General features: G+C 38.2%; 1 protein-coding gene across 3 annotated transcripts in view; it reads right to left on the reverse strand.

The window, feature by feature from the left end:
- Window positions 1-15712, reverse strand: part of GRIK1 (glutamate ionotropic receptor kainate type subunit 1) — a 1940968-nt gene that overhangs the window by 747338 nt on the left and 1177918 nt on the right. The window lies entirely within an intron of this gene.

Consider the following 15712-nt stretch of genomic DNA (forward strand, 5'->3'; position numbering starts at 1 on the left):
TGTCATGGCTTAGTGGTTCAGTACTGTGACTATAGTGCACAGTATCCTGAGTTCGAGCCCTGTCACTGCTTTTTATTTTCCTGCTGGGCAGACCAGACTGCTTAAGGAACATTAAAGCAGGTGTGAGCATGTTTACCTGACTTTGCTCAACTTTGCCCGACCTTGCCTGACTTTGCCCGACTTTGCCCAACATTGCTCAACATTGCTCAACTTTGCCCGACGTTGCACTAGTTAGCGCAGTGCACAGCTCCACGCAGTTGTGTTTAAGTATGCTAAATAGTGGTCAAATGTGCTTAGCACTGCTTTATATTGCTTAAAATAGGGCAATCATGCCTCAGTTGGTGCTGCAGGGCGGCCTATGTCGGATGCACATAGTACACTCCCTATACATGTTTGAAAACAGGTAGTGTCAAGTTAGGCACCCCTTTTATTGTATGTGCGAGTCAGAGAGAGGTGTCATTTTCAGGGTTCCTACTGAGTCAGTGTATGTGCTATGCGTTGCCTCTTTGCCAAGGCCAAGGCATACTGGGCATGCCTCCTTCTGCCTATTGGGGCAGGCTCAGGTTGTTCCTCCTCCGAGTCACGCTATGTCTGTGCAGGCCTTGGCAATGGCGGGGGGCTGTTTGGCCCTGCCCCATGCTGTTCCTGCTGCAGCTGTTTTTGCAGGATCATATTGTGTAGCATGTCATATTCCATGACAATTTGGGTACATGTAGTTGGTGAGTACTGCAAGGCTCCACCAGATGTGTCCAGGCTCCGGAACCGTCACTTGAGCATCCCAAACACAAGCTCAATAATGTTTCTTGTTTGTGCGTTTGCCTCATTATGGAGTTCTTGTTCGGGTGTGTGTGTATTTCTGATGGGTGTCATCAGCCATGGCTCCAGTGCGTATCCAGCATCCCCCACTAGGTGACCATCAGGATGTCCCCATTGGCAAATCTCTGGTACAGCTGCGTCAGATGTCAGATGTGGGAATCGTGATAGTTTCCAGGGCAGCCAGCACACACATTCATTATTATGCCCCGGGCATCACACACAACCTGGCAGTTGATGGAGGGGAAGCCCTTGCGGTTGATGTAGACCCTACCCCACTCACTGGGTGGTGCTTTGATGTGTATGTGCGTGCAGTCTATTGCACCCACTATCTCAGGGTATTCTACTATTTGGTGGAAAAGTCGCATATTGCTGGCCAATGCCTCACGGGAATTGGGGAAATAGACGTGGTCACTGACATGTGCTGACATGGCATACAGAAACTGGTGCAGTACCCTGGATGCTGATGCCTGTGAAACCCCCATCATATCACCAGTTGGTCTCTGGAAGGTATCTGTAGCTAGCATTCATAGGCCAACATATACCTTGGTATCCACTGGGATAGGTTCCCCTCTGTTGGTTCTGTGTGTGAGGCGTGGCCGGCACAGCTCAATAATTTGTTGCAGGAGGTCTCTGTCAACTCTATAGCGCTCCACTATCTCCAGCTCATGTAGCCCCTGGTAGTTTACCCTGGGTCTGTACACTCTTCTCCGTTTCCTCACTGTGGGTTGCTCAGCAGCATTCACAACATCACCACCCTCAGCATCTTGCACATGTTGGTTTATGATAGCAATAGCAGCCCCTAACATTTTGTCTGACGTAAGCTTTTTAAGTTTTCACTCTTTGTATACTGCAGTGTTGCAGAGTTTTTGGGGAAAAAAACAGGGTAGACTGCTGTTTGTAGAGTTTAAAGTGCTGGGCTGGGCTGGGCTAGTCTACTGCCTGTGTAATTGGCTGATTCTGATATATTTCACCTGGCAGCTCTGCTAGTTTTCCTTGGTTAACTTCCTACTACTTCTTTTCCTTCCTTTTCCCTTTCTGTTTCCACAAGGGGCAGTGTCGAGCAAACAAGCGCACACGTGCGCACATGCCCGCACACTGTGTAAGCACATTTGCAAGAAATTTTTGATATATTCACAGTGTACACTTTTGGTTTCTGGTTTTCAGCTAGGACAACTGTAGACACATCTCTTGCAATCCTGAGCAACTCAGGGCAAACACAAGCCACTGTGCTCCAATAAGCTTACAGTCATTCAGACATACCCACTCATGATGTCACCTATCTTCTACTCTACTACTCCCCTACTCCTACACTTACACTCTAGGGACATGGCTCACATGCCAGGGAAAATTGGGATTCACTATCCTTATCCTCATTTGCATAGGATTCCCTACTAATGCTTGGTTACATCTCTCACACTGAGCTTTCCCCCCCTTAACAACCACTACTCAGTGGCCATGTTGTTTTCAGCCTGCCATTCACCTGCATGGCAGAACAAGCTTTTTATTGAAAATGCCCATTTTTGGCTATTTTTCAAATTTTTTCATATTATTTAAAGCGCCGCATGTTTGCGCGGCACTGTGCTACGCTTAAACATCGAAGATCGGGGAAAAAATGGATTTTAAGGATTTACAACATTTGCAAATGCCAATGGCCTTATATTTGGCCATTGGCATGCTTCCTCAACTAGATGCATCCTTTATTTGGAGCTGTCATAGCTCCGTTTAGCTATTTGCAGAACGGCATTTCTGCAAATAACACTACTCTTACACAGACAGGTTAGTGTTTCCTGGATCGCAAATTTACCTCATTTGCATAGCTTTCAGCAGCAAATGAGGTAATTTGCATACCATAACACTATCCATGCAAGAGTAGCTTTAGAAGCTCTCATGCACCCCTCTGCCGGCTGTTGTTGGATCGCTCGGCAGACATATTGGCTGTCTGCCATCTTACACTAATCTTAGACTTCATGCAAGTCTTCATAAATCCGGCCCAGTATTTGTATGTCTCTTTAAATTTGTATTTTGGACTTAATTATTTTTATAATTATGGGTATTTAAAGTCAGTTGAATTGTTCCTTCTTCACTCTGATGAAGCCTGGACGTTTGGAAGGTGACAGTGCTTAGTGAGTGTTTAATAAGCTTAAACAGAATCTTCTTTACCTGTGTTTTCATGGTACTGGTATCATTTATTTTTTTTAGTTGTTATGTTTGTACATTCTTATTTTAGACTTTTTGACTACTTTAATTCCTCCCTAATACATTTTGACCTCCTGCATATGGCTTAATGATTCCTACAAATGGCATTTATTCAGTTGATTTACAACTATATCTAAAGTCAGGTAATCTGAATCATGGGTGATGATATTATAGGCATTATCAGGTCACATAATCCTCTAATTTAGTGGTAGCAGGTTAGATCTTGGTTCTGGTCTGACAATAAACCCCCGCGTCAGGGTCGGTGGTGGGCATAGCTGCTCCTAGTTCTAATGGTCACCTGTGGTTTATGACATCTCCAGGTGGCTCTCCCAACAGTGGGGATTTTTCCAATGTGGCTAACAGGGATCCATGTTGCTGAACCAACACATTGGATGGCCATGGCTGTTGCTGTTGTGAGGATGACCTGAAGAAAACTCTTTCATCTAGGTTGAAGGGAATGTTATCAGTTAAATGATGTAATATAGATCCAATCACTGGGCTTGATGTCTGTGTTTTATACTGTTTAGCATTTTTTCTTTCTATTAAATTGATACACACTCCTTGGGAACTCATGTTTACAGTCCCGAAATGTAAGACACTTCCCCTTCCGCTTTTCAGCAGTGCTTCTCATAATGGAAGTAGTTGCCTAGCCTTCTTTTTTATTCCTTTCTTTCTTTTTTTACCCTTCATAATATGAGTGTTTCTTCTCTTCTTCTCTCTTCTAGAGGCAACTCTCTCTATTGAATTGATTATATATTTTTCTTTTAATATACTTTATGTCACATGCCCACCACTGAGGTTGACATTTGTGTGTTGCCTAGAGATTTATCAATGGTCGGTAACATGACAGATCTAAGCCAACATTTCCTTGTGCATTTCTTGCATAATTATAATGTCTGTTTTTGTTTAGATCCTCTGATAGGAGGGGTCAGGTAGCTGTTGAGCTGATGTTATTTAGGACTGGATTTACTGCAGAACAGAAACAAGTTTTTACAATATAGAAAAAAAGGTTTTATCAATATTTTACTATAGCAGAGGCTTGAAGGAAAAGAGAGCAGTGATATGGAACAGTCATATTCAGTTTTTTACACAATTGTTATACTATCTGGCTAGGGTAATCATTGCTGGAAAAAATCTTCCAAAACAATTTTTACCAAACCTCATACATATTTTTTTATGCAGGAGACAAGAACCGTGCACCACCCAATGTGGTTGGATATTACTACTCCCCCCAAGCTTATATATAGCTACAGGAATATATCAACAAGTTGTACAACAGGTGAGAAAAGAGAAAGCTTCACTGTTGCTGAAAGCTGTTTCAGCACTTTTTCTTCAGCCTACCAACATTCGTAAAAACAGCTATTGACTGACGCATTCCTATATATATATATATATATATATATATATATATATATATGTGTGTGTTTAAAATTCTTTGTTATATACAATTTATGAAACAATATAAGCCTGACTGCAACCCAGGTAACTGTGATTCAGTTATACAGCCTGGCACTGGAGGCACTAGGCAGGGAGGGGAGAAATGAATGGCCATGACCACTCACATCTCCTAAAGGAGATGGAGGATTTGCATACACTGTGAGGTATACTGGGCAGTGTGATGTTCTTGGTGCGACACCTCTTGTTTTGTGGGGAGAGAGGTGGGACTGCTTGAAAATGATGCCTTTTGTAAATGTGAGGGGGGGGGGGGGCTTTACTGACAGTTCATTGCACACCGTTCCCTGCCACTATGCTAGGTTTTTGTGTGTAATACAGAAGTGGGACAAAAAAGAGAGAAATGTTTGATCCATAACCTAATGGATGCCTAGATGTTTATCACACTTGGTTGAATCTCACCCACTGATGGGAAAAATGGACAGCTTGACAGTGAGACGGCCTGATGGTTGGCAGGCAGTGTGGGCAAAAATCTCAAAAAATACTATTTAAATTCTGGTTCAGAATTCCTTTTCTTTTTCTATGCTTGGCCTTTTGTGGTTCTCTGACTTTATAACCAGCTTCATGTGATACATGTCCTCGTTTTCTGTGGAATTTAACGTTGATGTAAGTTTCTTCTTGTGTAGTTACTCACTTTATTGACTTTTCTGCTCTTCTGTAATATGACTTCACAGTGACTTATGAATGAAGGCTCAGGCTCAATTCTTGTCTGCAAAACAGTCCAGAAAAAAAGGCTACTAGGTTATTATTTTTGATTATTAGGTAAAGTGAAGTTTTTGCTGCCTAAAGGTGGAATTGCTGGTCTTTACTGAGGCATTTGAAGACAACAGATGTATTCAATTATCTAGATATTTTCATGGGCAACCATTCAATATTCATTATATTTTAAATGCTAAACCCCAAAGTGGCCTTAATTGAGTTTGCCAACATCTACTGTACAGGAAAATACCCTGCTACTGAAATAATCATCCACCGCACCCTTAAAGCTGCTAAACTAACTGACATTCTAATGCATAATGGTTGATTGTTCCTTAAATTGTTTGTCCTCCTGTGAAATGCACTTCTACCCAGAATAGATCTGCAAAATGGTGATTTTACAAAAAGAGGGGAAAGATTTGAAACTGAGATGCACTGTCAGCAGACAGGAGAAGAAAACCAGCCTCAGGCAGAGTGAATAATATGGATAAAGACAGCTTTTATTGCTTTTCAAAGCATCATTTAAACCAAAGATGTACTAGGTTCAAATAAGTTTCCATTTCTACTTGCTCATTAATCTGTTTTTGACTTTGTATTGAGCAATTTGAAAGTTGGGCATTCTGACTGGAGGCAAATGATTTAGCTCTAGGACATCACATGTGTGACAGAAGCTGCAGCTAAAGCATCTTGGGAAGAATTTTAAATCATGATTTAGTAATGCTGAGATACTTAGATGATCTGGAAACTGCCTTTTCATGAACTGCACTAGCTGAAGGTTTACAGACAATACATAGCTCTTATAGCTTCATGACAACACTGCAAAACTGACATGACCAACTGCCACCTTATTTTTAAGTGCCAAATTACTTTGGTATTGATGCCACCTGGATATCCCTTGGAAAAGGGCAGTAACTATATGTTTTGAATGTCAATATTACTGCCAGCATTATTTCTTAACTTTGGTATAACTTCATCTATAAGAAGGCCAATTCCTCTGGACAGATCAGGACTCCAGGTTAGCCCAAGTACATGCCCATTGTGCCATTTTTCAGAACATGGGAAAGCAGAAGGAGAAGGGAAAGGCTACCCAAATTAAGTAGGGTGCATGTGTGTGCCTTCCATGAAGACTACCCAAATTAAGTAGGGTGCATGTGTGTGCCTTCCATGAAGACTACCCAAATTAAGTAGGGTGCATGTGTGTGCCTTCCGTGGAAAGTTGGGTGCCGGGCTGGCAACTCAACACTGTAAAACTCCACTGCCAATCATGAGTGGACAGGTGATCCACTGTGGCAACCCATAACTGGGAAAAGCCGAAAGAAGAAGTATAGGCAGGCAATTTCTCTGGTTCCTGATAAGACAGAATCAAGGGAAAAGTTCCAATGATTGTTCACACAAAATCTGAAGATAATGTTTAAACTCCCTTACACACCATCATAAGGTCAGCTGGCATGCGATCCAAAACAGTTTTTGTCAGTTAGGACAGACGGGCCACCCATGGAGACATGGATATCATACTTAGAATCCAATCGTTTGCCAAAAAAATGACCTGCTCTTAAACTGTTTCCTTTACTTCTCTTCCCCTTGAACTATCTTTTTGCCAAATAAGGGGCAGATCTGACTTTTTGTTTTTCACTGTAAACCACAGTGGAACTACATTGCTCAAGTGGAACAAGAAATGACAGGGGAATGAAGTCTCTCTATAAGGAAATATTTAAATTTGTCTCATACTGAGGGTCTCAATCACTGGACAATTCCCTTGAAAAATATTTTGGGTGCTGTGCTATGCCAGAAAGATAGAACTGTAAGCTGATGATAATGATTTGGCACATGACCTGAATTCTTGCAACCTTCTGTGGATTTCCAGCACTGAGATTTTCTAGTTTCATCTTACAAATCTGCAATGACTCATTTCAATCAGCAGTAGAGAGAGGGACTGTATTTATGGAGACTTTCCTGAGCTTTATGTGTTGAGATATCTGTTGAAGGTTGATACATTTAGAATTGCACTACAATGGCCCTGCCTTGTTGCAGCAAGGAATAACCTAGAAAAATAACTGGAGTTTTTATAAGGAGAAAGTACTATTTGACCCAAAAGAAGGGACTTGAAAGAATTTGGAATAGTTTGTACCAAAGTTGTTGACAAAACCCAAATTGTGCAACCTGTCTTTAAAATGCACTCTACCCAAAGACTGTAGGAAAATATAACCAGTTGTATAAATAACCTTACATACTTTTCCTCATCTAGATGATCTACACAATGAGAGGAAGAACTAGAGAAAAGATTCAGGAGCAGGGTATTTTTCCCAATGAAAAGATACAGGAACATCCAAGGAGTCATTTAGGAGAACTATATAAAAAAAGAAAAAGAAGGGTGGGCTGAAGAAAGTTTCTGACTTCTGGGTAGCTATACATTGATCAGATGAGCACTGTTCTTAAAGATTTCCAATTACGTGTAAATTTTATTTTATTTTAAATTTGTTTACCGGGAAAGTCTGACTGGACACGGCCTTTTTCAGCCGAGGACCAGGGAGAAAAACTCCACATTGAAACATACTGAAATACAATATATATGTAGAATATAAAGGGCACAGAAATTGTAATACTATCTAGATACAGTATAGACAAGCAGTTATACATACAGACTAGTTAAAGAATATCACAATTTAGCTAATACACAGTAATTCTTAACCGAACCGATAGAATCAGAAGATTAACAATAAGTAGAGACACACCGCATCATTAAACATTTCTGTATAAGAAAATAAAGACCGATATGACAATTACACAAATTCTGAACACAGTTTACTAAGAAATTGAATTGTCAAGTCTTAAAATGCCATCATATTCTAGTTACATTTTTGCTATCAAATGCTCTATAAACTAAAGCATAATTCATGATAACTTCTAAACTGTGCAAATAAACATGATCATCATTCTCTCTGTCCTGCAAAGAACTGAATGAGCACCGTCTACTTCATATATTGTCATTATGGGCTGTGGCAAACAGTGAGCTTCGCTCAAACCATTTTAGTGTAAATTGTCTGACAGATTCTGTTTACCAGTCTCTTAACCAGGAGGCACAATCTATTCTTTATCAAAATTTGCCAAAAGACCAGCCGACTTGAAAAATTATGTAGCCCAAAGAAAATGGATACAGTGAATGCATAAATGGATATCGCATTTTTTGAATTTGTGTAGTTTGTGGTAAACATTCTTTGAGAAGCATTCAATAGTTTGACAGAAAGAGGGGAGAGATCATGAAAAGACAGAAAGACAGAAAGAGAGACTCTAGAAGCACTATTTCTATTTCTATGAGTAAAAATGCATATAGCACTGTTTCGTTTTTTTGTTTTTTTTTAACATTTTCGAACATTCAAATGTTCGAACATATATGGTCTCGGCCATATGAAAGTCTAACATTTGGGTGTTCGATTATGTGAAGTAGACCCATATATATATATATATATATATATATATATATATATATATATATATATATATTCATATATTTATATATATGTTTTATATATATATATATATATATATATATATATATATATATATATATCTATATATATATTGTATATATATATATATATATATATATATATATATATATATATATATATATATATATATATATATATATATATATATATATATATATATATATATATATATATATACACATATAGACAATCACAAGTGCACATACAAAATGGGCAAAAAGGATCATGACATGAGGAAAGTCAGTGAAACCAGTAAAAAAGGAGACAGGGAAAGAATCTTGTGCAGTATATCAGTTAAATTTATACATTAGGAAATGTGACACTTCAAACCTTAGGACCACACCTTTTTTCGCCATCCAAAAAAAGTACAGTTACACTGAAGGTGAGGAAAAAGCAAGGCAATCCATCTCCAGTATAGTAATGTCATATTTTCTCACTCCCATCTAATATAGCAACATACATGACTGACAAAAGTAATCAATACCATAGTTAGCACCAAAAACCTAGAAAAAGATTCACTAACTTATGTTTAACTAATAGTGCTAGGGGTAGATAAGGACTGCTGCAGATATTTAGCTCATGCTACAGTACAGTCACTTTAGTGGATATACTTGTATTGGCACCATGTAAAATTGCATTTTATGAGCTGATTGCTAGTGACTGCTGAATAATCAGTGCCAGTGCCTATGCAGGTAGAATATTTGCCCTTGATTCTGTAAGATCAGAAGAGTGTGGGTTCTACTCCTACACAAGTTCTTTTCATTCATTTTGCCTGAAAATTAGCAGAGTAATAAGGGGTAAAGGCTGTTAATAGGTTGCTTCCTGTAGTACAGGGTTTGATTCCCTTAGTTTCCATTTACTTATTGTGTGATTCTAAACATGTACCCTAACCAAACACTGCTCTGGGGAAACTACCCTTGGGTTCTTAAGTGTCTCCTGGACAGGAAGCCTAGTAATTACCTACAAAAATGCCATGATATATTGATTTGTTACAATAATAAGGAGGATAATATAATCCTTAAATATTTCTGTGAAAAACGGCACATTTCATGAAGGATATAGTACATTAACACAGCTTGCTCCAGTCTCACGTTATTTATACAAGAGACAAGGGCAAACAATGACAAGCAGTTTGGGTGGGCTGTCTTCTGGACCTTGTTAACATTTACCGCATGCAGTCAGTATGTTTGCTTGGTAGTGCTGAGGAAGATAAGAAATAATGCAATATGTTGTTTTCCTTGTTTTTATCATCAGGCCTGGGGCACCTATCACAAAATGGATAATGTAAGTGAAGACACAGATTACTGCCTAAGAAAACAGAAAGCAAATAAAGCAAAGAGATGACCTTCACAATACAAATTAGTACTCATATGCTTTGAATGAAAGGCATAGTATGATGCAATGATGCAAAATGATGCGTCATGGATATTCTGTCCTGTGCTGTTTCTATTCAATATACAGGATATACTGCAAGCCTGCTCACCTTTAAGGGAACCCTAGAAACAGTTCAGCAGATTAAATGTTGATTAAATGTTCTTGTTTATCAAATAATAGTGTGAAGCAGCAGTGAAACTTGTGTGAGCAGTTATATTTATTCGAATTCCAGACAAAATATACTGTTAATATTAACATTCAGCTGGTTATCAACTTCACATCCTTGGAACTATCCATGAGATTTTCAGACAGAGTTTGGATTCAATATGCCTACTTTACTCTGCTAGTTTTATTTTGTGCACTTCTGCTACAAGGTATAGATATTCAGTCCTGAGGTTTACACTGATGGTACCACAGCTCCTCATCACACCTTAACTTAAGAATCAGTGGGAAAAAGGCTCAAAATTGTCAAAATGAAGGGCACCAAACCAGGGATAATTTTATATAAATTATTGTTAATTTAGTTTATAAACAGGATAAAGAGACATGAGTTAATATTCATTTTACTAATAGTCAGAACTTTCTAAGTGCAGCATTATAATACTTAGTATTATAGTAACACAATGTTTCACCATAAAATGACAGATTTTATAAGGGACAGTACAGGATTTTATACCAAAATCAGAGATGTCCTGAAAAATGAATTTGAAAAGTACATGTACGTACTGAGGTACAGTTATACTTTGATGTGACATTTTGCACTTCATTCATTAAGCTTGTTGCTTCAGGTATTCTATCCAGTTTGAAACATGTCGTGGTTATCTCCAGTCACCTATATAGACATATCTTGTATAGATGCTACCTCTACTGTATATGCATACTTGAGATGAAGAATATTAAAAAGATGCATTTTCCTAACTTAAATATGAATCAACAGTTAGAAAAAATAGTCCACATTATTCTGTAAGTAAAGTTTTAGTTGCATAGTGCTATCAATAGGGCAATATCCAGCACAAGGTGACCTAGGCAGTTGCCTAGGGACTGATACTGCCCAGGGGCCTGGCCTGGCCTTAAAAATTAAAAAGAAAAATGCTTTAGCTCTGCTACCTTCAAGGAAGATTTTCCACATCAGCAATGTCAGCCCAGAACTGGAAGCACATCTGTGTCAGCTCAGCAGCACGTCTGTTATATTGAAGTGTGCAGGAGATTTGATTTGTTTTTAGCATAGATTGGGGCAGAAATTGGACTTTAGACCTTTCAAACATGGCACCGCAGTAGATTTATTAAGCAGACAATTGCACAGTTGGGAAATAAACCTCAGACCTCAATCTCTTTGATTGTTTAGCAGTGTAAGAGTAAGTAAAGCACCATAGGAGACATATTTAGCAGGCATTTGCATAACTGGGAATTGGATTCGCACCTTAATTTGTTTGATGTTTTTAGCAATGCAAGAGACAATACAGCATCATAGGAGATTTATTTAACAGGCAATTGCATAGCTTGGAATTGGACCCCACACCTTAATCTGTTTTATTTTTTTAGCAGTGCAAGAGCACACAAGCAAGAGTTTAGCAGTACATAGTAGAGAGCACAGGAGAGAAGAACAAAAATATGGGACTGAGCTGTGTGCAGTGTGTGTGTGTGTGTGTGTGTGTGTGTGTGTGTGTGTGTGTGTGTGTGTGTGTGTGTGTGTGTGTGTGTGCGAACCCATGTATGTGTGTGCAATTCTCCATTATTTCTCCAGTCCATTCAGATGATTACACATTCCTTCAGATGACTGCATATTCCTCCAGACTGCCTGCAGAAAATTAAAGAAAGGTAAATTACTTTGGGGGGGGGGTTACAGTCAGTCAAAAATACCAGTCATAGATCTTTGTCTATGATTTGAGCTAAAAAGGTGAGAGAGCAATTGATTCTACTGTATTGTTTGATAGCAATGAACTGTGATACATTTCTGGTCCATTATTTATGAATGCATTCAGTCACTTTTTCTCATGTAGATATCTGAAGTGTACAGCCATGCAAGTGTCTGCAATTCATGGTTATGGGTGTATGTGTGTATATAAGTATTTAGTTCCTGTGACTCACTGTAGTTATGGTATAAAGGAAGGAACTGATTATTGTAAACAGGAAAATCACCATATCATACATGTTTTACGAGTATAATCCTTGATTTTCTTGCTTTCTTGACTGCTGACAGTGCATTTATTATTTGGCTGTGTACAAACTGGACAGTAGTATGAAGTCTAGGGGTTTAATGTTAATATTTTATCTGTGAATACATGTTTAATTAGCCTTGTGTTTTTTGCAGGCACACTGGTGTGAAATGCACTGTGTTGGGCTACAGCAGTCTGTCTGATACATAGTCTAGATCACTACAGCTATGAGCTGTTTCTGTAGTGCAGGGTTTAATTCCCTCAGCCTACATTTGTCTACTGAGTAACTCTCAACAAGTCACTTCACCGGGCAGTGCCCCTAGTCTGCTCCTGAAAAAGATGCAAAGTGTTAGCAAATGTGTTGCACATTTGTCTTCTGAATTCCTACACTCTTTACATATTCTCTGATTAGTGCTTCATTTTGTGCTGTCTGTGAGCCTCGCCATGTTTTGTAGTTTAATAGATTGCCAGGTACATTTTCAATAAATGTGAGTTTCAAGAGAAGAACAGTTTATTGTTTCTTATTCTAAGTCTGATTTCACTGTGAGATGGTTTTCTTGTTTACCAAATGTCTGTCAGCATTTTTTTCTGTTGAAATGACAGTTTTGAATTAAAACCAAATCTCTGTATTCATTGTAGAAAAAATGTTGGTATGATGGGTGACAGTCCATTCCCCTGCCCAGGGCCCCATTTGCCCATGATCTGGCTCCAGCTAGCAATATATGCTAGGTCTTGAGAAATGATGTAGCTAATTCATGTTTTTGTTTTTGAGAAAACCACTCCTTAACCTAGCAGGCATAATTCTTGCAACATTTACCATCTTCATTGTTGCATAAACTAATTCAATATTACAGTGGTAGTATACATATGACCTAACAGTGCAGTGTCAATACTACCTATAATGATAGCTATTTGTTCTGCTAATGCCCTCCATTACTTAATTAAGCTAGCTGAACAAACCTTTTTTTAAAAATAATGTGTTATAATCTACTGCAAAGATCTTCAACCTCAGACCTAGTTTTAATGGACGGGACGAATACAGAGGGTTTCACCTTGCAAGAGATGTGGGGCAGTGACAGGAAATGGCTCCACAGAAAACAACTGTTAAAAGTTTTGTTTAGGTGACTGAACCCAGCCAAATGTTTTTTCCACTACTTTTTGGATGTCTGCCTACATTTTGCCTGTTTGGATAACGTACTCCGCATTAGAAGGAATTCAGTTTGATTTTCCTATAATGTAACCTTGGTCAGTAGCTACTAACAACATACATTTGCATTTTCACAGGTGTTTGCAAGGTTCTTTTTTGAAGGCTTGAAGGGATCTATTCAGCCATTTCAAATTCTGTTTAAAAATGGAACTTAAATTATGCTTTTAGTAAGTGAAGAACATCAAAACAGATGGACTAATTTCACCAACCCAAGAGCTCACAGAATATGCTTAAAATTGTGTAGATTGGATTTATGTCTATGCTTTGCCTTCTTTCTACATTACTTCTATTTCTTTTTACTGGTCTATAATAATCTTTTGAAAATGTTCAGCTTGGAACCATACTATCTGCCAACTACAACCTGATCTTAAATCCTTCTGTGTTTGAACATGAACACCTATCCATCTACTTTCTTAGCTGAATAAAATACTTGAAACTTCAACAAGGCATCTTTATTCCTCCCATAGGGAGAGTATGAGAGAGAAAGCCTCCAAGATCTGCTAGCTAAAGTGATTTAATCTGGACTAATAATTTGTACTCTGTTTCTTGTTAGTATTATTACCATCTGGGTTACAGATGGGTTACCAGAACTGACTTGAGCTTTCTGGATTACCTTTGTTTTATGTTTGGAAATGTTATGAAAATGTTGCTGACCATACAACTGGAAGACTTTTTAATCAATCAGGACTCATTTGACAAAATTCACTGACAGAGCTGTAGGAAAGGTGACTAACTATTCTTTTTTAGCGGGTACTCTCCTGGACTACATTTGTTTAGATAATAGCCATAATATATAAAAATGTTTCCTTATATGTATGTGATTCATTTATTTCTTAGTAATCTGTCATATTTGCTGTAGTCAGGTTATACCATCCTTACTATATATTTTTTGTTCTTGCCAGTTATGGGTGCAGGCCATAGTTGAAAAAGGTTGAAAACCAGTTCACTTACCCAGTTATAAAAAAAGAAAAAGAAAAAAAAAGAGTTATAATGTTTGTATATGTTCTTTTTCTCACTGCTGCAATTAATACGTTCGATATTCATCTGCTTTTTTCTGTCTTTTTCCCCTTGTGCCTGTTAGCTATGTTGCCCAGTCCTTCCATGTATTTATCTATTGTCCATGGCACATCAACTATTGTACCTCACATGACTCTGGGGGGTGCTTACAACAGTTCAGTGGAATTTAGCCTCATGGGCAGGGAAAGTCAAGTAGGGGAATGGCTGTCAGTGAATTATCACCTTTCCACTTGACAGACACCACTATTCATGAGCTAAAATACATCTGCTGTGAAACTTGCAGCTTGCTGGGTGCAAACACGTCGACCTATACTGCCACATGCTATAATACCTGCTTCCGCAAAGTCACATTCATGCAGTTGGTTGCCCTGCCCTCCCTAACATCAGGAAGGGTAAACTGGTGTTGACTATTCACTTCCACCATTGTCTGCTGTCTCTTTCAGCTCCGATGTCACTAATCAATCTATATCTAGGTCACACTCAAGGCTTTATCCCTTATGTACCATGAATCCTGCATTTACCTCAAACAGTTTGACACTCTCACTGTCTGTGATAGTCAAATGAAACTTTGTTATCTAACGCTATCTTTAAATAATATGATCATTAGCTGAGATTATCTTCCACTGCTATCTAATCTTTACTACTCCTGAACCCTAATACAACACCGACTCTGAAAAGAAGACCACCATTAATACATGCATGAGCAGCCTGCCTGCTGTGTGTTCTAATGTGAAATATTAGCTATATTGTTATTCATGTTACAGGTTTTTCACTGACATAAGCTGAAAGCAAACAAGTAATTTCTAATAAATCATTCAAATGAAAGATTCTCTTTATCACATGTTGAGCTGACTATGGAAAGTATTGTGTTGGTGGAAAAGGGCTGATTACCAATCACATAATGTTAAGACAGTCATACCTGTTATCAGAGATTTCTATTTTGACTTCTACTTATTGTTTTAAAGCTGAGGTAGCCTGTCATAGTAAAGGATGGGGTTGTTATACATCTCTGACAGTAATATTATATTTTAAATTAAATGGTCCTTCAGTATAAAAATTATATTGATGGTAGTCTTTTATTGTTAAATTGACATGGACTTGCAGTTTTGCTATTATTTTTTAATATGAAACCTAATTCTCCTACAGAATGTTATAACAGTCTTAGAAATCCTTACATCTGTTTAAGCATTTTTATATAAATGTAAGAAAAGTGTCACAAGTCTTCACAGCACAGTTGCATGAAACTCAGGACAGGATAGAAATCTAAGTTTCAACAACAAAACAAGAAT

Source organism: Protopterus annectens, chromosome 5.part0 (genome assembly GCF_019279795.1).
Source record: "Protopterus annectens isolate FY-2018-M chromosome 5.part0, PAN1.0, whole genome shotgun sequence".
NCBI lineage: Eukaryota > Metazoa > Chordata > Ceratodontiformes > Protopteridae > Protopterus > Protopterus annectens.